Source organism: Spinacia oleracea, chromosome 5 (assembly GCF_020520425.1).
Source record: "Spinacia oleracea cultivar Varoflay chromosome 5, BTI_SOV_V1, whole genome shotgun sequence".
Classification (NCBI taxonomy): domain Eukaryota; kingdom Viridiplantae; phylum Streptophyta; class Magnoliopsida; order Caryophyllales; family Amaranthaceae; genus Spinacia; species Spinacia oleracea.
This window is the reverse complement of record NC_079491.1, coordinates 76,492,976-76,514,620: the sequence shown is the minus strand read 5'-3', so window position 1 is coordinate 76,514,620 and position 21,645 is coordinate 76,492,976. Positions and strand designations below refer to the sequence as shown.

General features: G+C 39.8%; 1 long non-coding RNA gene across 1 annotated transcript; it reads left to right on the top strand.

The window, feature by feature from the left end:
• Positions 1 to 20,247: 20,247 nt before the first annotated feature.
• Positions 20,248 to 21,645, top strand: LOC130462064 (uncharacterized). The gene is made up of 2 exons (XR_008922197.1): positions 20,248 to 20,394; positions 21,422 to 21,645. It is a non-coding gene; the product is annotated as an uncharacterized lncRNA (long non-coding RNA).

Here is a 21,645-nt window from a genome sequence, read left to right as displayed (position 1 = left end):
GTAAGACTTGGAACATGGAAACAGTCTTCCAGTTCCAAAACTAGCCCAGAGGGAAACGACAAATAATAAGTTCCTACAGCTAATGCAGCAATCCGTGCTCCATTTCCCACTCGTAGGTCGACTTCACCCTTGCTTAACCTTCTACTTCTTCTTAGTCCCTGTGAATTGGAACATAAGTGTGAGCCAAAACATGTATCTAATACCCAAGAAGTTGAATTAGCAAGTATATAGTCTATAACGAAAATACCTGAAGATGGAACGACTGTTCCGTTCTTCTGATCTTCCTTTAGCTTCAAGCAATCTCTCTTCCAATGCCCCTTCTTCTTACAATAGAAGCATTCAGATTCAGAAGTGGGTTGGCTCACCTTCTTCTTTTCAGATTTGGTGCCGCCTGGCTGCTTAGTCTGGCTGGCCTTATTGCCACCTTTCTCAGAATTCCTCTTCTTTCCAGATTTTTTGAACTTGCCCCCATGCACCATAAGCACATCTTGCTTATCACTTTTGAGCGTCTTTTCAGCGGTCTTCAGCATACCGTAAAGCTCAGTGAGAGTTTTGTCCAGACTATTCATACTGTAGTTTAGCTAGAACTGATCATACCCGTTATGAAGAGAATGGAGGATGGTGTCTACAGCCATTTCCTGAGAGAATTGTTGATCCAGCTGACTCATATTCTCAATGAGTCCAATCATTTTGAGAACATGTGGACTTACAGGCTCGCCTTTCTTAAGTTTGGTCTAAAGAATTTGCCTATGAGTCTCGAATCTTTCGACTCGAGCCAAATCTTGGAACATGTTCTTTAACTCACTGATGATCGTGAAAGCATCTGAGTTGATGAACGTTTTCTGTAGATCTGCACTCATGGTTGCAAGCATTAGACATTTCACATCCTTGTTGGCATCAATCCAACGATTGGGGCTGCCTGAGTGACCCCGTCGCCCGCGGCTTCGGGCATCGCCTCTTCCAGGACATACTGCTTTTCTTCCTGCATAAGAACTATTTGCAAGTTCCTTTGCCAGTCAAGGAAGTTTTTCCCGTTCAACTTCTCCTTTTCGAGAATTGATCGAATGTTGAATGAATTTTTGTTTTCCATATTTTAAAACTACAATTGAAAAAGAATAAACAAAAAAATAATCATTCACAGTTTCTCTTAATAAACTCAAATTCTAGCATGCATGCATAATTTAATGTTTATTAAGCATTTTATTCAAGTTATGTGTTCCGGCAGGTGTGAATAAAATGATTCCAAGACCCTTAAATCATTGAAGAATTAAGCACATTATGTATTTTGACTCAATTCTAAAATATTTTAGGTAAGCAAAAGCGTTTTGCTAATAGTCTAGAAACTACTCTTGGTTGATAGGTACGTCTAAGAACTTATTAGGTAAACCTATCGATTTTGCCACGATATAAAAGGACTCCTTACTTATATCGTTGAGTTTCACCAAAACTAACATGTACTCACAATTATTTATGTACCTTACCCCTTTAGAATCAATAAGTAACACCTCGCTATGGCGGAAAACTATTACTAAGATTGATGTAAAGGTTATCCAAGTAAGTGTTATTTTGGCATGGCACCTTTTAACTCAATTTTTAAGTTTGAACTTCAGGCTCTTACTATGTTGGTTAGATTTTAAGTGAACTAAAATCCTTAATCATGCAACATAATCAAGCCACAATCTCATGCATAATTAAGGAGCAATAAATAACTTAAAACATGCATAAGATAAATGTGATCTAGTATGGCCCGACTTCATATTGAAGCTTCAACTTCAAAGTGCGTCTTGAAAATGGATTGGAAACTCCGTCTTGAATTTCACCATGGGAGGCGCCATTTTCTTCAAATAGGATCAGCTATAATTAAACTAATTACAACTATTTGATGGTACGTAGACCATATTTAAAAGCAATAAAATTTGGTACTTTAGACCAATATTACATTCAAGTTAATGGTACGCAGACCATATTTTCTATCCTATTTGGGCCATACTAGTCACTTTCATTAACCTGCAAAACAGTACATATACAATATATACCATTCACCCATTCATTATCATGAATGGCCCACATAGCTGGTTAGTAAAACACATTGTAATGCATCACATAAATATTTGCAGCAATTAATCAAGGGCACCAATAATCTACCAATTATTCAGTCCTTATTAATTTTAATCAAGTTGTTTTAACCTTAAAGGATTGTAGACCTAATCAAGAGTTTATGACTAAAAATTCTCCCACTTAAACCAATAACTTTATATGCTTTACTAATTTTACACATAAAAATGTATTTTTAGTCTAACCGGAAACATACAAGTTTAATTAAAATTTAAAGCTCATATAAAATTATAATCGAATCCATTTATTTAATTTATTTTCAGTTGAATTAAATGAATTTAAATTAATTCAAGGTTTTAATTTTAGTAAAATAATTAGTATAAATTAAAATTTATAATAATTATAATATTCAAAATTAAAATCCGAGAAAACAATTTTAATTATTAATTTTAAAGTTAATTAAAATTATTTCCGAACTAAAAATTTCAACTTAAAATTGTTTTGTTAATTTCCACTCATGACAAAAATGATATGAAATTAACAAAATAATAGGAAAACTACAATAAACCGTCAGAAAAAGAGTATTTATAAGCAAACAATAAGCAACAGCTAATTTTCAAACACAAAAACTAGCCGTTGAGCATCAAAATGAGTAATTTTAAGTTATTGGTATTTGGTGAATTAAGTTTCTGAATAAGGGTATTTGGTGAAATAAGTATTAAAATAGGGGTATTTGGTGAATTTGAAAATTAGGTTAACGGAGGACTAACGGCGCATCATTAGTAAGGGTATTTTGGGTATTAAGTCATTTGTGAGGGGCATTTGGTGAATTTCTGAAAGTCGAGGGGCATTTGGTGAATTACGCCAAAATTCGGGGGTATTTCATGAAAAATCCGTAAAATCAAAACGACTCAATCGTAACACGACGAGGCACTTGGGCTTGCGCCCAAGCCCCGTCGAGTGCACGAGGCATCAAAGACCCTCGACTGATCGCATAGCCATGGCACAAGCAGCACCAGCCACGCGCAAACGCAGCAAGCCAAGCCACGCTTGCGCGCAGGATGCTCGCTCGCTTCGCAGCAGTTGCCGAAGGGATGCATCGCTCGCTGGGCGCGAGCAATCGATCGATGGCGAGGCAGCGCTTGCTTGTGCGCGGAGCAGCGCTCGCTGGGCGTCCTAGCTTTCGCTCTCCCGCGGGCGTGCCTCGTCTTGTTGTGCCACGCCCCATCGCCCATCGCCCATGCACACAGCACACACGCCCAGGCAGCATTGCCTCGCGCGCGCGCTATGCTTTGTTGCTCGCTGCATTCGTACCGCACGGGCGATGAGCTCCCTTGCTCGTCGTCGCGTGCCCGCACTATACAACACCCCTTAAGGGTAACACGTAGCGTCCTTTGCTTTGTGCGTGCAACTTTTATGAACAAATTTTATAAAAATTAAAACTTTTTCATTTAAAATCAATGACAAATTAATAAATCATATTAATTTCATAATTTTAGGGCGAAAAATCGAAAATTTATTAATCAATTAATTTCCGATTAACATGGATTCAAATCTAGGTAACAAAAAAAATTATAATTTATCACAAATTAACAATTTTTATGGTGGTTTTTAATCAAGGATACCTAATTAAATTGTCAATTAATTATGAAAATCAAATCAAATTCTAAATTATTCGAATTTCAACAAATTAATTACAATTACAAATTAGGTTGTATAATTAACAAGCTTAGGCATTTAAATTTGTTAAACATATATAGTAGGTCAATCAAAGACTCAAGATTTAACAACAAGGATTGCAAATATTCAATTTAACATCTTAAAATTACAAACTTTTGCGTTCGAAAAACTAAAACCTCCGAAAAGTCATAGTTAGGCTTCGAATTTGGGAATTCTGGGTTCGGCCGAAAAAAAGTATCTTTGTCAAAATTTTAGAATGCCTTTTTACATGCGGAATTGACACAAAAATCACTCGATTTGGTTGAGTAACGAATAAACTGCCGAAAAACTGCGTACATATAATTAAATAAACGCAATTTGCAATTAATTAACAATTACGAAAATTAATCACCCCTTTTAATTCTTTGCAAATTTGTAAAATTTAACCATGTTAAGCAATTTATAGATTATGCAAATAACAATAGGCTCGTGATACCACTGTTAGATTATGATACATATGAACAACATAAATCATGCGGAAAAACCTTAATGCCAGGAATCATATTAATTGCACATAATCATATAATTAGTCTAGGGTGCATGCACTTTGTAGCGTGCCCTCCCTAGCAGCGCCCGAACTGAACAAGAACAAGTCTTTAGGACTCCAAGTGTCGTCCCTCCGTAGAAATTCCACAGCACGTCCGGATCTGCCTTAAGATTGACCAACTAGAATCGCCCTTAAGGTACTTAGAATTTTCGGCTAAATAGGGAAACAATGTGACTGAAATTTCGCTCTCAAAATATCACTCTGAATACTTGAAAAACTCGTCCATAAATTGTGAACCTAGGCACATATTTATAGGGCTATGGAAAGGATTTAGAATCCTATTAGGATACTAATTAGTTTAATTAGAATTTCATTAAAACTCTTTTAAACTAATTCTATCTATTAGGATTAGGATTTAATCATAGAACGAATTCCATTAGCTTTAGGATTTGTATCGAACACAAACGTTGCACGAGCACGAGCGTGCCGCACAACCCGCGCAGGCCTTGCGGCCAACACGAGCAGGCGCAGCTCGCAGCCCACGAGCGTCAGCCCACCCGCGCGCGCGCGCCATGGCCTTGTTGGGCCTGGCCTTGCGCTGGGCCTGGCGAGGCTTTGGCAGCGTTGTGTTGGACGCTTGGCTTGCTGGACGCGGGCCTGGCTTCGTGTTGGGCCTTCGTCTAGCAAGTCTCGTCCGATGCTAATTCGTACGATACGCTTCCGATTAATTTCCCGATTCCGGAATTCATTTCCGATACGAACAATATTTAACATTTCCAATTCCGGAATTAATTTCCGTTCGAACAAATATTTAATATTTCCGAAATTATTTTCCGATTCCGATAATATTCCCGATTCCGACAATATTTCCGTTTCCGGCAATATTTCAGATTCCGGCAATATTTCCATTTCCGATAATATTTTCCGATACGTACCATGTTTCCGTTTCCGGCAACATCTATGACTTGGATAATATTTATATTTCCGATACGATCCATATTTCCGTTTCCGGCAATATCATCGTTTCCGGAGTATTCATTGTTTCCCTTTGACGATCTCAGCTCCCACTGAAACCAAGATTCGTCGATTCCGAATATCCATAGATGGAGTATTTAATGCCATTAAATACTTGATCCGTTTATGTACTATTTGTGTGACCCTACGGGTTCAGTCAAGAGTAAGATGTGGATTAATATCATTAATTCCACTTGAACTGAAGCGGCCTCTAGCTAGGCATTCAACTCACTTGATCTCACTGAATTATTAACTTGTTAATTAATACTGAACCGCATTTATTAGACTTAACATTAAATGCATACTTGGACCAAGGGCATTATTTTCTTCACTTATGTCCTGGAGCGACGGGTAGTTTACCGACGATGTCCATCTCCCATTTCATGAAAGGCCATGGTGTCAAAGTGGGGTGTAGAAACTCAGATGGTTTATGTGTCATACCTGTGTGTCGCTGGCACTTGTCGCAATTATCTACGTACCTCATGGCGTCTTTGAGCATTACTGGACAATAGTATCCATTCCTTTTGATCCTTGTTGATAAGCTTCATCCGCCTTCGTGTCCGCCGCATTCTCCTTCGTGGTATTGCTTTAGTAACCCTTTCCAATCAGCTTTTTCTGCACATCGCATCAACATTCCATTGGCCGATCGTTTAAATAACACGTCCTGCAAAATAACATATCGTGAAGCTTTGAAAAGTATTTTTCTGGCTTCGAGCTTGTCGACGGGTAGAGTTTCGTGTGTTAGGTAATCGAGAATGGGTTTGGTCCAGCTATCCGTGTTTGTGGTTGATAGGACGAGGCTAGCATTTTGTGAGATGTCTTTTTCTATGGCGGGTGACAGCAGGTGTACTAACGATATGGTCGAGAAGGGTGATTTTCTGAGTGCGGATCCTAGGTTGGCGAGGGCGTCGGCTTGTGTGTTTAGGTCTCGTGGTACTTGTTTGATGGAGAAGGTTTTAAATTTGGAGGTTAACTTTTTGAATTTTTTGAGGTATAAGGTCATTTTCAGGTCTTTAGCTTCTTAGCCGCCGTTGATTGGGTTGACAATTAATTGTGAGTCACTGAAGATGTTGAGTCCGCTTGCTCCCAATTTTTCAGCTAACGTCATTCCGGCGATTAATGCCTCATATTCTGCTTCGTTATTCGTTGCCTTGAAGTCGCAGCATATGGCGTGTGCTATCATGTCCCCTTGTGGTGACTTTAGCACGACGCCTAAACCTGCACCGCGAAAGTTAGACGAGTCGTCGACGAAGAGTGTCCATGTTTCTTCTATATTGCTGATGTGCTTGACTTCGTCGTCTGCTTTCTTCTCCAAGTCGGGCTGAAGTCTGCCACAAAGTCTGCTAGGGCCTGCGACTTTACGACCGTCCTCGGTTGGTATTTGATGTCGAATCCTCCGAGTTCCATCGTCCATTTTTCCATTCGACCTGTCAGTTCTGGCCTGCGCATTACAGACTTGATTGGATAGTTAGTCATCACCACTATTTGGTGAGTTTCAAAGTAATGCCTTAGCTTTTTGGCGACAGTGATGAGTGCTAAAACGAGTTTTTCGAGGGAGGAATAACTGGTTTCTGCCTCTAATAAGGATTTACTGATGTAGTAGATGGGTAGTTGTTGCTTTTCGTCTTCTCGAGCTAACACCGCGCTGACTGCTGTTGTGCTGACGGCGAGGTAAAGTTGCAAGACTTCGCCTTCTTTGGGTTTGGACAGGAGGGGTGGTGTCATCAAGTATTTCTTAAGGTTTTGCAAAGTTGTTTCATGGTCGTCGGTCCAACTGAAACCTTTGTTTTTGCGCAAAACATCGTAAAATAGACAACACTTGTCCGACGACCGGGATATAAAACGGTTTAATGCCGCCACCAGTCCTGTCAAACGCTGTACCTCTTTTATGTTTCTGGGAGATTGGATGTTGATGATTGCTCGTATTTGGTCGGAGCTGGCCTCGATTCCTCGTTGAGTGACGATGTAACCCAAGAATTTACCTGCCGACACTCCAAAAGAACATTTAGTTGGGTTAAGTTTCATACCATATTTCCTTAGGATTTCGAAGGATTGTCGCAGGTGTTCTACGTGATCATCTGCTTTCTTTGATTTCACCAGCATGTCGTCGATGTATACCTCCATCGTATCTCCGAGTTGATCTTTGAACATCTTATTGACCAGTCGTTGGTACGTCGCACCTGCATTTTTAAGACCAAAAGGCATGATTTTATAACAATAAATTCCTCTATCTGTCACAAAAGAAGTTTTCTCTTGATCCTCCGGATGCATAAGGATATGGTTGTATCCCGAATAGGCGTCCATGAAAGTGAGTAGCTCGTGGCCGGTGGTGGCTTCGACCATGGCATCTATGTGTGGCAGGGGGAATGGATCCTTAGGGCATGCTTTGTTGATGTCGGTGAAGTCGATGCACACTCTCCATTTGCTATTATTTTTTCCGACGACGACGAAATTTGGTAACCATTCCGGGTACTTGACCTCTCTGATCTTCCTTGAGTCTATCAACTTTTAAACTTCCTCGTCTATGATTTTATTCCTTTCTGGTGCGAACTTTCGTCGCTTCTGCTTTACTGGTTTGAAGTTGGGGTCGACGTTGAGCTTGTGGGTGATGACGTCCGGGCTGATTCTTGTCATGTCTTCATGCGACTAGGCGAAGCAGTCCAAGTTTTCTCTTAGGAACGACACTATCTGACTTCTAATGTTGTCAGGCAGCGACGCTCCAATCATTATGGCTTGGTCTGGTTTCGTCGGGTCTAATGCGACCTCATCGATCTGTTGGTCATCTGCTCATTTGCGGTCGACCTAGGCTGTAATTGCTAGATGGATGATTTTGATGGTTTTAGTGCGGTTTCGTAGCATTTCTTTGCGTCTCTTTGTTGTCCTTTGATCTCCATGACGCCCCATTTGGTTGGAAATTTGATTGACTGGTGGTACGTCGATGGCACTGCTTTCATTTTGTGGATCCATGGTCGTCCCAAGTGAAGGAAATATGTCCTCCACCCAAGGTGCATTAAGTCTAATACCAAGGTTCAGATTAATTGCGAACAATTAATTCAGTGAGATCAAGTGATCGGAACAGCTAGCTGGAGCAATGCTTCCGATCAGTGAGTTCTAATGGATATTGAACTCACAACTTACTCTTGACTGAACCTACAAGGTCACACCAATGACACGTAACAGATCACCGGATTAAATGAATCGGAAATTCATTTAATAGCTTTTCGGGAATTAGTTGGAAACGTATTATACGTTACGACCTTTGTCGGAATCGTGTATCGTATCGCGAATATTCGTAAGCTGGGCGACACGAATAAATTGTATCGTACAACGGTGATTCGTCGTATACGAAACGATAAATAATATATCGGAAATATATTAAATCGCGAATATGAAGGGCATCGGAGTTGCCGGCCCGTCGAGCCAAGCACGTAAGCGTGCAAGGCCCAACGAGCCAGCAAGCTCGCGAGCAAAGGCGAGCAAGGCCAGCCCATTGGGCGCGAGCACGGACAGCACGCAACAGCGCAAGCACAGCAACGACGAGCGAGCAAGGCCCATGGCCCAGCTGCTCGGCGCGCGCGCGCTGTGGGCTTCGGCCTGCAGTGTGTGTCGCTGGGCGGGGCTGTGCGGTCCGTGGCTTGCGTGATGTGGCCGGTCAAGGGCCCTTGGTTCTTGGCCGGTTACATCATTAATACAATAGGCATATTGTATTTTCCAAAACACACAATTCATATTACTCAAACCCTAGATACATAGAGAACCCTAATTCTCTCTGTGCCTCCAAAGTGAGTTCTTCCCAAAAGCAAAGTATCTTGATCGATTGTCTAAGCTACGATAATCAAGACGGATCTGAACGTGTCGGTGAACCAAGTAGAGGAACGACAAGTGGAGTTCTTTGTTCGTGTTCGTTGACAGATTATTGTGGAAAACACGCTTCGAATGTAAGTTTTCTTAATCTGTGCTTTATACATGTTTTCTGGCTTCGGGGATTGTTCCGCACATGTTATTATGTTTAACTGTATTCCCCTACAGTGGTATCATGAGCCTTATGTATTCAAAGCATGAATTAGCATGATTATTATTGTTTTTGCATCTATCGAAAAATTTGGAATTTTTGTTGATTTTTCGGAATTTTTACGAATTATTGGATGAATTGCGTAATAATCAGGTCCAAAATCAAAAATGTTCGTTTTTTCGAGTTTTAAAACCCTAATCTGATGGAAAACGATTTTCTAAGATCAATTAATGGGAATAGAATTGCGAAAACAGGCCTCGAAGTATCGTTTTTTGGGCGTTTTTGTTAATTTTTCATTAAAAATTAAAGGTGTCGGACAGTAATTCAATTAAAAGGTCAACCTAAACTACTCGGAATTGCTTGAAATTTTGACACAATGTTGCTAAGTACATGCTTGATCTATGGTACAGATTTCAGATTTTTCCGATAAGTATAAACCCTAATTTTTCCTTTCCCCAATTTGTAAGATTTGAAACCCTAATTGAATTTTAATTAATCTTGGTTTAATAAATCGGTTAATTGGGAAAGGGGATACAATTTCATGGGTCCGTGGCTAATTTTAAAATTTATTGGATTAAAATTTTGAATGGTTTCGTTAATTTTAATCGCACTTAAACCAAATTATTAAAAAACTGAAATTTAATTGTTTTTGAACGATTTAAAGCTTCAGATTTTATTAATTAAAAGTTCAAACTTTAAATGTTGATTCGTTTGTTGTTAAAAGTTTGAATATTGTTAGCCCTTGATTTAATAATTTTACGAAATTGGATTGTCGTTATAGTTTATTGAATCGTTAAAAATCGTTGTTTTTCGAAAATAAAAATCGTAACTTTTTGAAAAATAAAATTAATGCAAGTTCGTGAAATTAAATTTAATTTTAATTAAGTTGGTCCGTATCACGAACCAAAGGCACGAACATGAGCATGGTGGACGTATGGCTCGTCGAGCCATGCAGGGCCATTGTGCTTGACCGAGCCGCATGCGACACGGGCAGCAGCAGCTACGCTGCGTGCCTCGTGCGCGCTGGGCAAGGAAGGGGCAGGCGGGTATGCTTGCGGGGCTGTGACGAAGCAAGGCGCGAGCCGTGCGACGTCCAGCACACACACACGATGCACAACACGCACCTAGGGCAGCTACGCTGCGGGGACGCCGTGCGCGCGCGCGATGGGGCCTGGGTGTGCGAGCCTTGCTCGTGCGCTCTTGGGCCTCACGCAAGGCAAGGGCTTGGCGCAAGCCTAGCCCGACTAAGTAATTGGACTTTTTTTGTTAAAAATCGTTTAATTCGTTGGGCTTCATATATTTGCATTAATTTGGGCTAACGGGATATTTAATTTAATATTTTATTTGCTTGGGCCAGGCCGCGAGTTTTAATTTAATATTTCATAATTAATTATCCGGAATAATTATTGGTTTGAGTGGGAACCACTAAATGAAATTAAAATGAAATAATTATTTTTAATTATTTTCGTAGGTCGCATTATTTTAATTAAATTCAATTTTAATTAGAATAAAGTCTAAGGATTAATAATTTGGAAATTGATTAATCTTTTAGGACGCGTTTATGTGAACGTGAATTTTAATTAATTCACGTAAATACTTGCATATTAATATGGGTGAATGCATAGAATATATATTTTATGTAATGCAGGTACTCCAAGTCACTAGTATGGCCAATTTAGGATAGTTAAATACGGTCTGCGTACCGTTCTATCTTTGAATGTAAAGTTTTAAATATGGTCTGCGAACCATGGGAATTTTGATGTAATTTATTATTTTCAAGTATTTCTAAGTTTAGAACTCTAAGTTAGCATTTGAACGAAGATTCAAAACGATACCAAGCTAACAAGGAGGTGATGAAGATTGGATGCTTCAAGACAAGATGTTTTGGGCCATACTAGATCACCATTTATTTATGCACTTCTATATATATATTATGCGTGAATGTATGATTGTATGTATGCTTTGCATGAATAGGTTTTTTCCTATGAATCGATTAGCTTTAAGTTCACTAAATAATCCAACCAACATAGAAACAACTAGGTCCAAGTAATATTGAGTTTAAAAATTGTCTTCCAAATCAACACTTACAAAAATCTAGGGATCTAAGATAGTAGGTTTACGCTAAAACGAGGTGCTATTTTAGTTGACTTAGGTGGTAAGGCGTCCTAAAGGAGCACCTTGATTGTGGTTACAACTCAAACAACAATGGCATTAAGTTGTGGCAATGGGATAAATTATGGCATTAATTTATTAACCAAGAGTAATTTGGAGATTACTAGCAATAGGTTTTGCTTACCTGAAATCTTAAACTACTTAAGACATGCTAAAGCTGCTTAAGGATTTAGGACTTTTGGGGTCTTGGAATCGTTTCATTCATTTTGGACCATGTTTTTGCTTTTTGCATGAATGAAATGTTTAAATAGCTTTAATGATTGCATGTTTTGCTTTTATTTCAAAGTTATTGAATTGTATGAATGGTTATTTATTGCAAATTCTTTTCGATTGTAGTAATCAAAATGGCCGCGATCAAAACAAAACTCAAAGTAACTGAAATTCTGGATGTAAAATTGAACCTATCAAACTTTCTTGATTGGGAGAGGAAGCTTCGGCAAGTCCTCAGGTGGAACAACATTGAATATGTAGTTGACCATCCCATCCCCAGCTATTACTCAAAGGATATGACTCCACAAAAGCACTGTGCGTGGGCGAACCACATGTCGCTAGTGATGGATCTTATTCTTGGCTCTATCCCCAATGATTGGAGTGCAAGGTTCGTTGCATACGAGCCATGGGCACTCCTAAGGCATCTTAGGGATATATGTCGTGGTAGATTCCAACATGGAGGTCAACATGTCGACCAAAATGTTTTTGAATTGGTAAATTCATTTGAGGATCTAAAGCTTAACGCTCCACTGGGTTGTTGCTTTGACGTCGAAAGACAAAAAGCAAGGGAAAGGGTCGTTGATCTTGAAATGACAGAACGGACGCCAATCAGAACTCATACAAAGAAAATGGTTGGGCTTCTCAACCGGCTTGAGTTACTTGGTGATCCATTCCCAGATTCTGCAGCTGCAGGAATACTTTTGAATTCTCTTCACCCTGGTTATAAGAAATTCAAACTACCCTATTTCTCCAAGAAAAGGGAGATTACTCTTAGTGAACTAATTTACTTGCTTCATCAGTACGAATTGGACTTGTAAGTGATAAGCAAGCATCGCTAAAAGTAAAGAGTAAGAAAATCAAGAAAAAGGTTCCGAGGAAGATCCAAAGCAAGGGTGCATCTCCATCTACTTCAGGAAGGCAAGTGGCGCCATCCAAGAAGAAGATGAAGAAGTATCGTTCTCCATCTACATCGCAATGCTTCAATTGTAATGAAATTGGTCATTACAAGCGAGATTGCCCCAAACTAAAGGAAGAGAAGAAGGACGGAAACGTTGCTTCTCCTTCAAGTATGTATGTTATACATTGTAATCTTGCTAATTCTACTTCTTGGGTATTAGATACTGGTTGTGGCTCACACTTATGTTCCAATTCACAGGGACTAAGGAGAAGTAGAAGGCTTGATAAAGGCGAGATGGATCTACGCGTGGGAAATGGAGCACGGATTGCTGCATTAGCCGTAGGATCTTATTTTATTTCTTTGCCTAGTGGGTTTGTTTTGGAACTAGAAAACTGTTACTACGTTCCTAGTATCACCAGAAACATCATTTCCGTTTCAAGTTTGGATTCTAAAGGTTTTAGTTTTCAATTTAAAGACAATAGTTGTTCTTTTTCTTTGAATGGAATGTTTTATGGTTCAGCACAACAAGAAAACGGTCTTTATGTGCTAGATACGAGCAAACACATTTATAACATAAATACCAAAAAGGCTAAAACTGGTGATTCGGATCTCACATTTCTGTGGCATTGTCGATTAGGCCATATAAACATAAAGCGCATGGAATTACTTCAACGGAAAGGAATTCTAGAATCATTCGACTTAGAGAAGATTGATCAATGCGAATATTGTTTACTTGGCAAAATGACAAAGCAACCTTTCTCAAAGGTGGGAGAAAGAGAAAGCGAACTACTAGGGCTAATACATACGGACGTATGTGGGCCTATGAGTACGAAAGCTAGAGGTGAGTTCAGCTATTTCATAACGTTTACGGACGACTTCAGTACATATGGCTATATTTACTTAATGAAGCACAAGTCTAAATCGTTTGAGAAATTCAGAGAATTTCAAAATGAAGTAGAGTATCAACATGGCAAGAAAATCAAAGCTCTAAGATCGGATCGAGGAGGTGAATATCTTAGCCACGAGTTTGATGACCATCTAAAAGAATGCGGTATTCTTTCTGAATTGACTGCTCCGGGGACACCTCAATGGAATAGAGTGTCGGAACGGAGAAATAGGACCTTACTCGATATGGTCAGGTCAATGATGGGTCAGGCCGAACTTCCTTTACAGTTCCGGGGACATGCGTTGCAAACTGCAGCACTCACACTGAATCGTGCTCCGTCAAAACCTGTTGAAAAGACTCCATACGAATTATGGACTGGGAAACTTCCAAAGTTGTCTTTTTTGAAGATTTGGGGTTCCGAAGCATATGTCAAGCGATTAATTTCGGACAAGCTACAACCTAAATCTGACAAATATTTCTTCGCTGGGTATTGTGAGGGGGTCGAAAAAGCGCGAGGCTAATGCGTGACCTCGTCCCTCGTGGGTGTGACGATTCTTTTTATTCAATCAAGTGTAATTGGATTTCCTGTGAGTATACACCCAATTGACTAGTAATATAGGAGTCGCCATTCAGTTTTTAATGACAATGAGAAAAACTGACAAAACCCGGTTATCGTGACATAAAGGGAATGCAATTATGTTTGACCACGACGGCCGTAGGTTCCCTTGTGATCCCTGGTGTGGGGATCTCTCAACATACACCCGCAAGGTAGAGATTGAGGGTTCGGGGGACTGTGACTACCGAGAGGAGTACTTTGCTCGTCGATAACTCTAGAGGCAGGATATCCTTACTAGCTCAGCATAAATAATTGACGGGACATGCGTTAACTATTAAACTAATCTGAGTTGATTTTAGTAATATGCAACATATAATACTAATTCGATCGTGATTATCTGATTTAAATAGCATTAAGGGACCTAGCATGATAATCCGATTTCCCAAAAATATTATATTTGTTAGGCGTGATAGAACAATCAGATTAGGTTAGTTTAACAGTTCATAAAAAGGGCGAGGAAAGCAGTTAAATCATCGAAAAGGGACACATTACGACGCACCCTTGAGAGGTGCGTCACGGTTCTCAGAAAACTAACCACTTTGACTTTGCTATTTCTCCTTTTTATTTAACGAATCTCAATTATGGGACAGGATACGTTCTGTTCGATTTATGGATCAATTGCGACAGAACGCGTGAACAATTTCGCAGCGAGAGGCTTAGGCTAAGGGTTGGAGTCAATACTCAGAATATAATTGTGTGTTGTTGTTATCCTTTCACGTCGAATTTAAGGGGCTATTTATAGGGAAGAGTTTGTGGAAAGATAGAATTGCAGAGTTCAAATCCACAAAGAATTAGGAAAAAATACGTACCCAGGTATTTTCAGCGCCCAGAGCCAGGCGTTGAAAATAGGGTCTGGGCTGTTTTCTTTAGTCAGATTCGGATTCCTGAAATCCGTAGAGTTTGAGATTAATTCGAGTCTTTTAGCGCGTATCAATTTTGTGACGGAATGCATCCGGGCCGGTTACGAACTCTAGGCTCGTTAGGATTTCAATTAATACGTAACTCTTATTTCCGAATCATATTAGAAATAGGATTCTCGCAGTTTTCTATCTCATTTAGGATTTATGTTGGAATGCAACACCTAATTCTGACAGGTTTCTATCTTTTATGATTTGCCACTTTTAGAAGCTACCTTTTACGGCAGTTACTATTTTTAGCAGGTTTCCATAAATAGCAGGTTTCGGGTGAAATGAACTGGGGAATCGAGATTCGTTTATTTTATAGGAGATGCGTTGTCAAGTGGAGTTTTTATGCTTTCATCATCGAACCTTTCCCTTGCGGGAACGGGGACAAAAGTAGGTGTCTACAATTAGCCCCCACTTTGACTGAGTCTTGGAGTAAGACGATGGTCAAAGTATTAGACGGAGTGCGTCACACAAGCCATGGTGTATGTGACCTGTTTTGTGAGGGTCTCACGAGCCCCCGAGTGATAACATTTGACTTAAGGGTCATCACTTGAAGTGTCGACATATCCCTCACGTGTCATTGGGATTTGTCAACGGATAGTATAGAAACTTCCTCACTTTGTCATTGGAAGGATCTAAAGGTGCGTAGAAACTCCCTCACTTTGTCATTGGGAGTAACTACAGATGTTTTCGAAATCAAAGCTATAAAGTGTAATTGGGCCTGGCCAAGCCCAATTACGAGGTAAAAGTGTTTTTAAAGATTCTCATTTTCAAGGCTAGTTAAACGAGAAAACCCCCTTGTTTTTATAGGACGTAAAACGAAGGAAAATCCAGCACCCTTGTTTTTATAGGACGTAAAACGAAGGAAAATCCAGCACCCTTGTTTTTATAGGACGTAAAACGAAGGAAAATCCAGCACCCTTGTTTTTATAGGACGTAAAACGAAGGAAAATCCAGCACCCTTGTTTTTATAGGACGTAAAACGAAGGAAAATCCAGCAAAAGTTATCGCTGCAGCGACTAAGGACCTGCGCGGTTTAATGGCGCAGACCCCGCCGGCTAAAGATGGCGAGCCTGTCCCCTAATGGTGGACACCTCGTCCGATAGAAGTGAACGAATCTGTTTTTGAAAATTGAAAATAAGGACCTACGCGGTTTGTGACGTACACCCCGCCGGCTAAAGATGGCGAACCTTGTCCGCTAAGGGTGGACACCCCGTCCGATAGAAGTGGACGAATCTATTTTGAAATTTATTTTTCTTTTTTGAAAATAAGGACCTACGTGGTTTGTGCCGTAGACCCCGCCGGCTGAAGATGGCGAGCCTATTTTAAATTTGAAGACTTTATTTTTTCGAAAACTGAGGACCTGCGCGGCTAGTGACGCAGACCCCGCCCGCTGAGGGTGGGCGAGCCCTGTCCGCTGAGGGTGGACGTCCCTGAATTTGTTTTCTTTTTGATTTGGGAACTCGCGCGGTTTGTGACGCGATCTTGTCGACTGAAGATGGGCAAGTTCTAATTTCTTTGGTTCTTTGTGATTTCTTTTGAGAGTTTCTTTTTATTCATTCTTGCAAGAGCGAATTCTTTCGAGGGGTGCTCGATTTTAGTTGTATCCTGAACATGGGCTGACAACGTGTTCAGACGGATCTTTGTCTTGCGACCGTCCGCTTTCGTGATTTTGAGCTAGTCTTTACGGCTCGACTTGGTCTTTGATCAGAGGACCGTGCACAAGTGTCAGTGACGTCCTTTCGATGAGGTCGAACCTGTTGTTATTCTCTTTTTTTTTTGAGATATCCAAACATGATATGGTGTATGGCGTAGTCTGGGAATGTGATTTTGATCGCGCGCTCCTTGTTGGAGTCTATTTTTTCGCGAGCCCCCAAGCACTGGGGCTCGTCGGTTGTTTTTCTCATCTTGTAATCATGTTTGGGGTCATGCTCGTATGTGCGAGCGACCCTCTATAGTAGTGTGCTACTTTAGCGAAGCCGTGGAGTGCGACTTTAGTTTTCAGGCGACATCCGGTTTTAGCTTGGTCCGGATTAACCCTTTGACAGACAAACATTTTTTATTTGGAAAACCAATGACTTGACGACACATATTTTTGGTGTTTCGAAGAATGACCATGATATTTAACTTGCTTTTTTTTTTTTTTTTTGAAAGTGTACATAAGCATTTTCTGAGACGAGTCTAAGTTTCGACCAAGTTTTAATGTTATTATTTTTTCTTGCTTATTTGGGAGCCAAAGGTGCTTTGGGCTTGATCCTACTTGCAATAGGGCCTCGTGTTTTAGCAACACGGTCTTAAGTCCTTTCTTGTTCCGTGTTTTGTGAAACCTGGGCCTTGGGCTGCATTTTCAGCGCCCAAGGCCAGGCGTTAAACATTTCGGCGCCCAGCTGTGGGCGCTGAAAGTCCTTTCCTGGTAATATTTGACTTTCGGATTTCCAAACACGTTTCCGAATGGGATCAGGATGTCATTGGGTGCGTTCAGCTATATATAGGGGCTAGCTACGTCCTTATTTTCCACCACTCTCAAATTCTTTCTCTCCTTTTGCTGTGCTCTAATTATTCACTGCTTTTGCCATGTCGATCCCTACTTTCTCACTCCAACGGACTGTTAGGCGTTGGCTACGGGCCCTTACTCCCACAGAAAAAGCTTTGTTAAAAGAATACTACTTAGAGGCACTTTTAGGCTTACAACAAATTAATATTGATTATAACTTTCTGCATGCTGCCCTAAGCTTTTGGGACTCCGATCATCATGTTTTTGCCTTTCGGGGCAATGAAATATGTCCTTTGCCTGATGAATTTGCTGCGATCCTTGGTTATCCTACTAATGCTACTCCTGTTACCCATGGCACTGTTGAAGAGGGTAAAACAACCATAAGGGCTTTCCTAGGGCTAGATGATAACATGTTTGCTGAAATTGTTGTAGATGATAAGGTTAACTTGGCAAAACTTGTAAAACATCATTTTAGGCCTAGTAAGAATATGACCGAACAGAAATTGAATATTCGAGCCCTTGTATTTTGTTTGTTGAATCATTATTTGCTGTCGAATAACAATGGTGAGTTCGGTGACATAAGGTTGATCCCCTTGATTAGCCAGATGGAAAGTTGCTATTCTATTATGCCGCTGGTTGTTGCCGAGACTTTGCTGAGTGCGGATGAGCTGAAGAAGGATGCCAAATCGGAACATTTTAAGGGAAGCCCCCTATTACTGCAGGTAATCGATTTTTTCTTTGCGCGCGTACACGTTCCTTTTGCATATATTTCTTTTTGCCTGGGGCTGAGTTTCAGCGCCCAGGGCTGGGCGCTGGAATTTTCGGCTCCTGGTCCTGGGCGTTGAAACTGCGCCCCAGGAACCGTTTTTTTTCTTTCTTTTCATTCTTTTGATTCGATCATACCTGTTTTTGCAGATTTGGCTTGCGGAACGGCTTAGGCTTCTGGAAGCTCCTGCCGATCCTAAACATTATCGCCCTATAGCTCTGGGTAACCGAAAATACTTGCACCAAGGCGAGGACGAGGCCGAATAGACCTCCTTTTTTACCTATGGTATTTGTTCTATTAAGTGGGTGGTACCATGGTGGGGTTTGACTACTATGACAGGGGGTTCTGATGTATCGGTTTATGTTTCTTTGTTGGGGCTATCTCGTCCCATTTATATTTTCCCTTACCGAGTCATGGGTCAATATGGTTTAAGGGCAGACTATCCCCTTTTCCGATACGGTACCACCTAAGGTAGCGGCCTTTGCACAAACACGGGTCTTAGCATGGGCTAAGTATTATGATGGTCTCCCGCGTTGGGCCGTAGCTACGAATGGCTTTGTGGGTCTTTCTGAAAACTACAAGTTGTGGATGAGCTCCGATGACAAAGATGTAATCCCCCGTAAATTTAGAAACATTATTTATATATTTTAACATATAGTTAATTATATTCAAATAGAATTTACGAATTTTAGAAATAAATATGTAATTAACGAATATTTATTTTTATACGTTTTAAATATTTCAACGATTTATGAAATTAAAATAATTTAAGAATTCGATATTGAAAAGAATTTGAATTACGAAAACACGGTCGAATTTAGAAAACAATCTTAAGCGGTGTTGAATTCAAATACCAAACGTAATTCTAATCCTAGCCCAAGTTAGCAAAGCCCAAAATAAGTAAACCCACATCCCTTACCCATATTCCAAATTCATGTAAAACTCTCAATCCTCTCCTCTCCTTCACGTGAAAAGAAAAGCAGAAAAACCCTCAAACCCTCTTCAAGAATTCACGTGAACTCTCACACCTTAGTGCTCTCCTTGTCGCCGCCGTCCAGCCACCCACGCCGGACCACCGTCGTCCCTCGCCAGCCGCCGGTAATCCCCCTTCTCCCTTCTCCCTCTCTTGCTTCGTCCTTCTTTCTTCTCCTTAGTTTTATTGCTCTCCTCCTCACTCGTTTCTGTTGGTGCGCAGCCACGCACAACCACCGAGCACCGCCTTCTACACTCGTCGTTCCCCTCCACGCTGCGCCGCCCACCTGCAGCGTCTGTCCAAGCCAGCAACTCCCCCTCCTCCTCCTTGGATTCGGTTTCCACTCTCTCCCCCCTAATCGCAGTGTCTTTGTTCGACCAACAACCACTACTGCCTCCCACGACAACATCTGCTGCCGCGCCGCAACCGCCTCCACGTCGCCGTGCCTCTGACCCGGCTGCCCTCTTTCTCCTCTTGATTTGGTTGATTTTCTTAAACCCTAAGCTAATTAAATGTTTTAATTATGTTGATTAATTCTAATTATGTTCTTGAATTAAATTTATAATCTTTATGGATTGAATATGATTTTCAGATTTGGTGTTGATATTTATAAACTAATTATTTTCAGTTTTGGTTGATTAAAATATAAGTTAGGGTTTAATCATGTTTTATTAATTCGAATTATGTTTTCTTGAATTAAAGTTATAGTTTTTATGATTTAAATTATATATTTAAGATTATACGAATTATATAATAAAGTTACTAATTTCCAGATTATATTATATTGGTTAAATTAGTGCCTTTAAGTAGTAAAGTGTGACTTTAAAGCATAATAGAACGATTATATATTATTAAAGCTATTATTCTTATGATTCTAAGAATGTTAATTATGTTTTGGAGTAGTTTGAAATTAGTTATATTGCTGAAAGTTTAAAGCACGATGTTTGCAAAGAGTTTTCAATGAATTTCAATCACTAGTTCAATAATTATGATGCTAGGAAATCAAATGTTTAGGTTTCGATATTGGGGAAGGTTCTAAATATGTTTAGGATGCAATTAGAATGCTTTATGATGGTTGCCAATGATTAGAAATTGATTGGGATTATTTGTTGGTTGTTTTAGGCGGAGAATTCTCTCTAGGCGACTTTTGAAAGTGTTAAAGTGGCCTATCAGTTTGTTTACACAAGGTACGTACATACCTGTGTGCTTGGAATGAGTGTGATTTGTTGAAACCATATTGAAATGATTCATGAACTTCGTTATGTCGAAATGATTAAGGAACTTGGTTATGTTGAAATTGTTGATGAACTAGGTTATGTTGAAAGTGCATGTTTAATATTGTTGGATGGACATGTTAAGCATATATATTTCGTTATGAGAATTATAGCATGTTGGTATGGATGATTGATGCGAACATGTTGGTTGGGAACATTAGATTATTATTTATATATATTGATTCAGATCGATTGTTTATTGTTCCCTTTTAGCTTTTCACTACTTTATAAGGGTCGAGGACCTTGTTTAGTAAGTTGAAACCTTATACCCATATAGAGGGGTTGATCAGTATTAAAGGAAAGGTTGAATTAATTGGAATAAGTCTTGTGTGACATCTCTGTGATCACTTGCTTAATTCAAAGATAAAAGAAGTTGTGTTTACTTGTTGAATATAATATTTATGTTTGATGAGTCATAACCAAGTATTAAAAGTTAAGTCATGTAAAGTGAACATGAATAGCAATAGCTTTAGAATGTGCACGTCTAAAGTGACGGACAATCAGGAGTTGGGGTCATGGGTAGCCTATGGCTTTTTCTGGGGCCGGATTGATCACCGGTTCTATTTTTATTTAAAAAGTCCCTCGATATCGCAGGTCATTGGGGTTTACGGAGTCGCGCCCGTACCTCGTCTTCCTTAGTGAAGAAGAAGAAGTTTCTAGTAGACAACTCAGTCCATTGACTATTTCAATTAAAATAATGTTAATGATACAAAGGTCTAGTTCAGTCAAATATAGTTTTCAAGTCAATATATTTTGATTATCCTTGCTTATGTTTTATTTAGTATCATGTTAGGATTGTTCATTTAATATAGAATCATGTTAGGACTATTATTGATTTAGTATGTAGTACTCAGCTTTGCTGATTACGTGCTTTTGCTTGTGCATGTTGATCATGGCTAAGCCTTATTGATCCTGTGATGACCCAATCTTTGGTGAGCAGTCTCTAAGGATCAATAAGCATTGTCCATCTGCAGGTTTGAAGATGTTGCATCATTGGGATCGGGAATAGAGAGCTTGTATTTAGTTTTGTTTTGATAAGTTGACTTGGGTTTGTTTAATCGGACTTTAAACTTGTCGTACTATTTATATTTCCTTATTTTCTTTTATTGGTTTTTGGGATTAAACCTGTAATCGATTATTTATAAACCTAAAGTTAGTTTTATG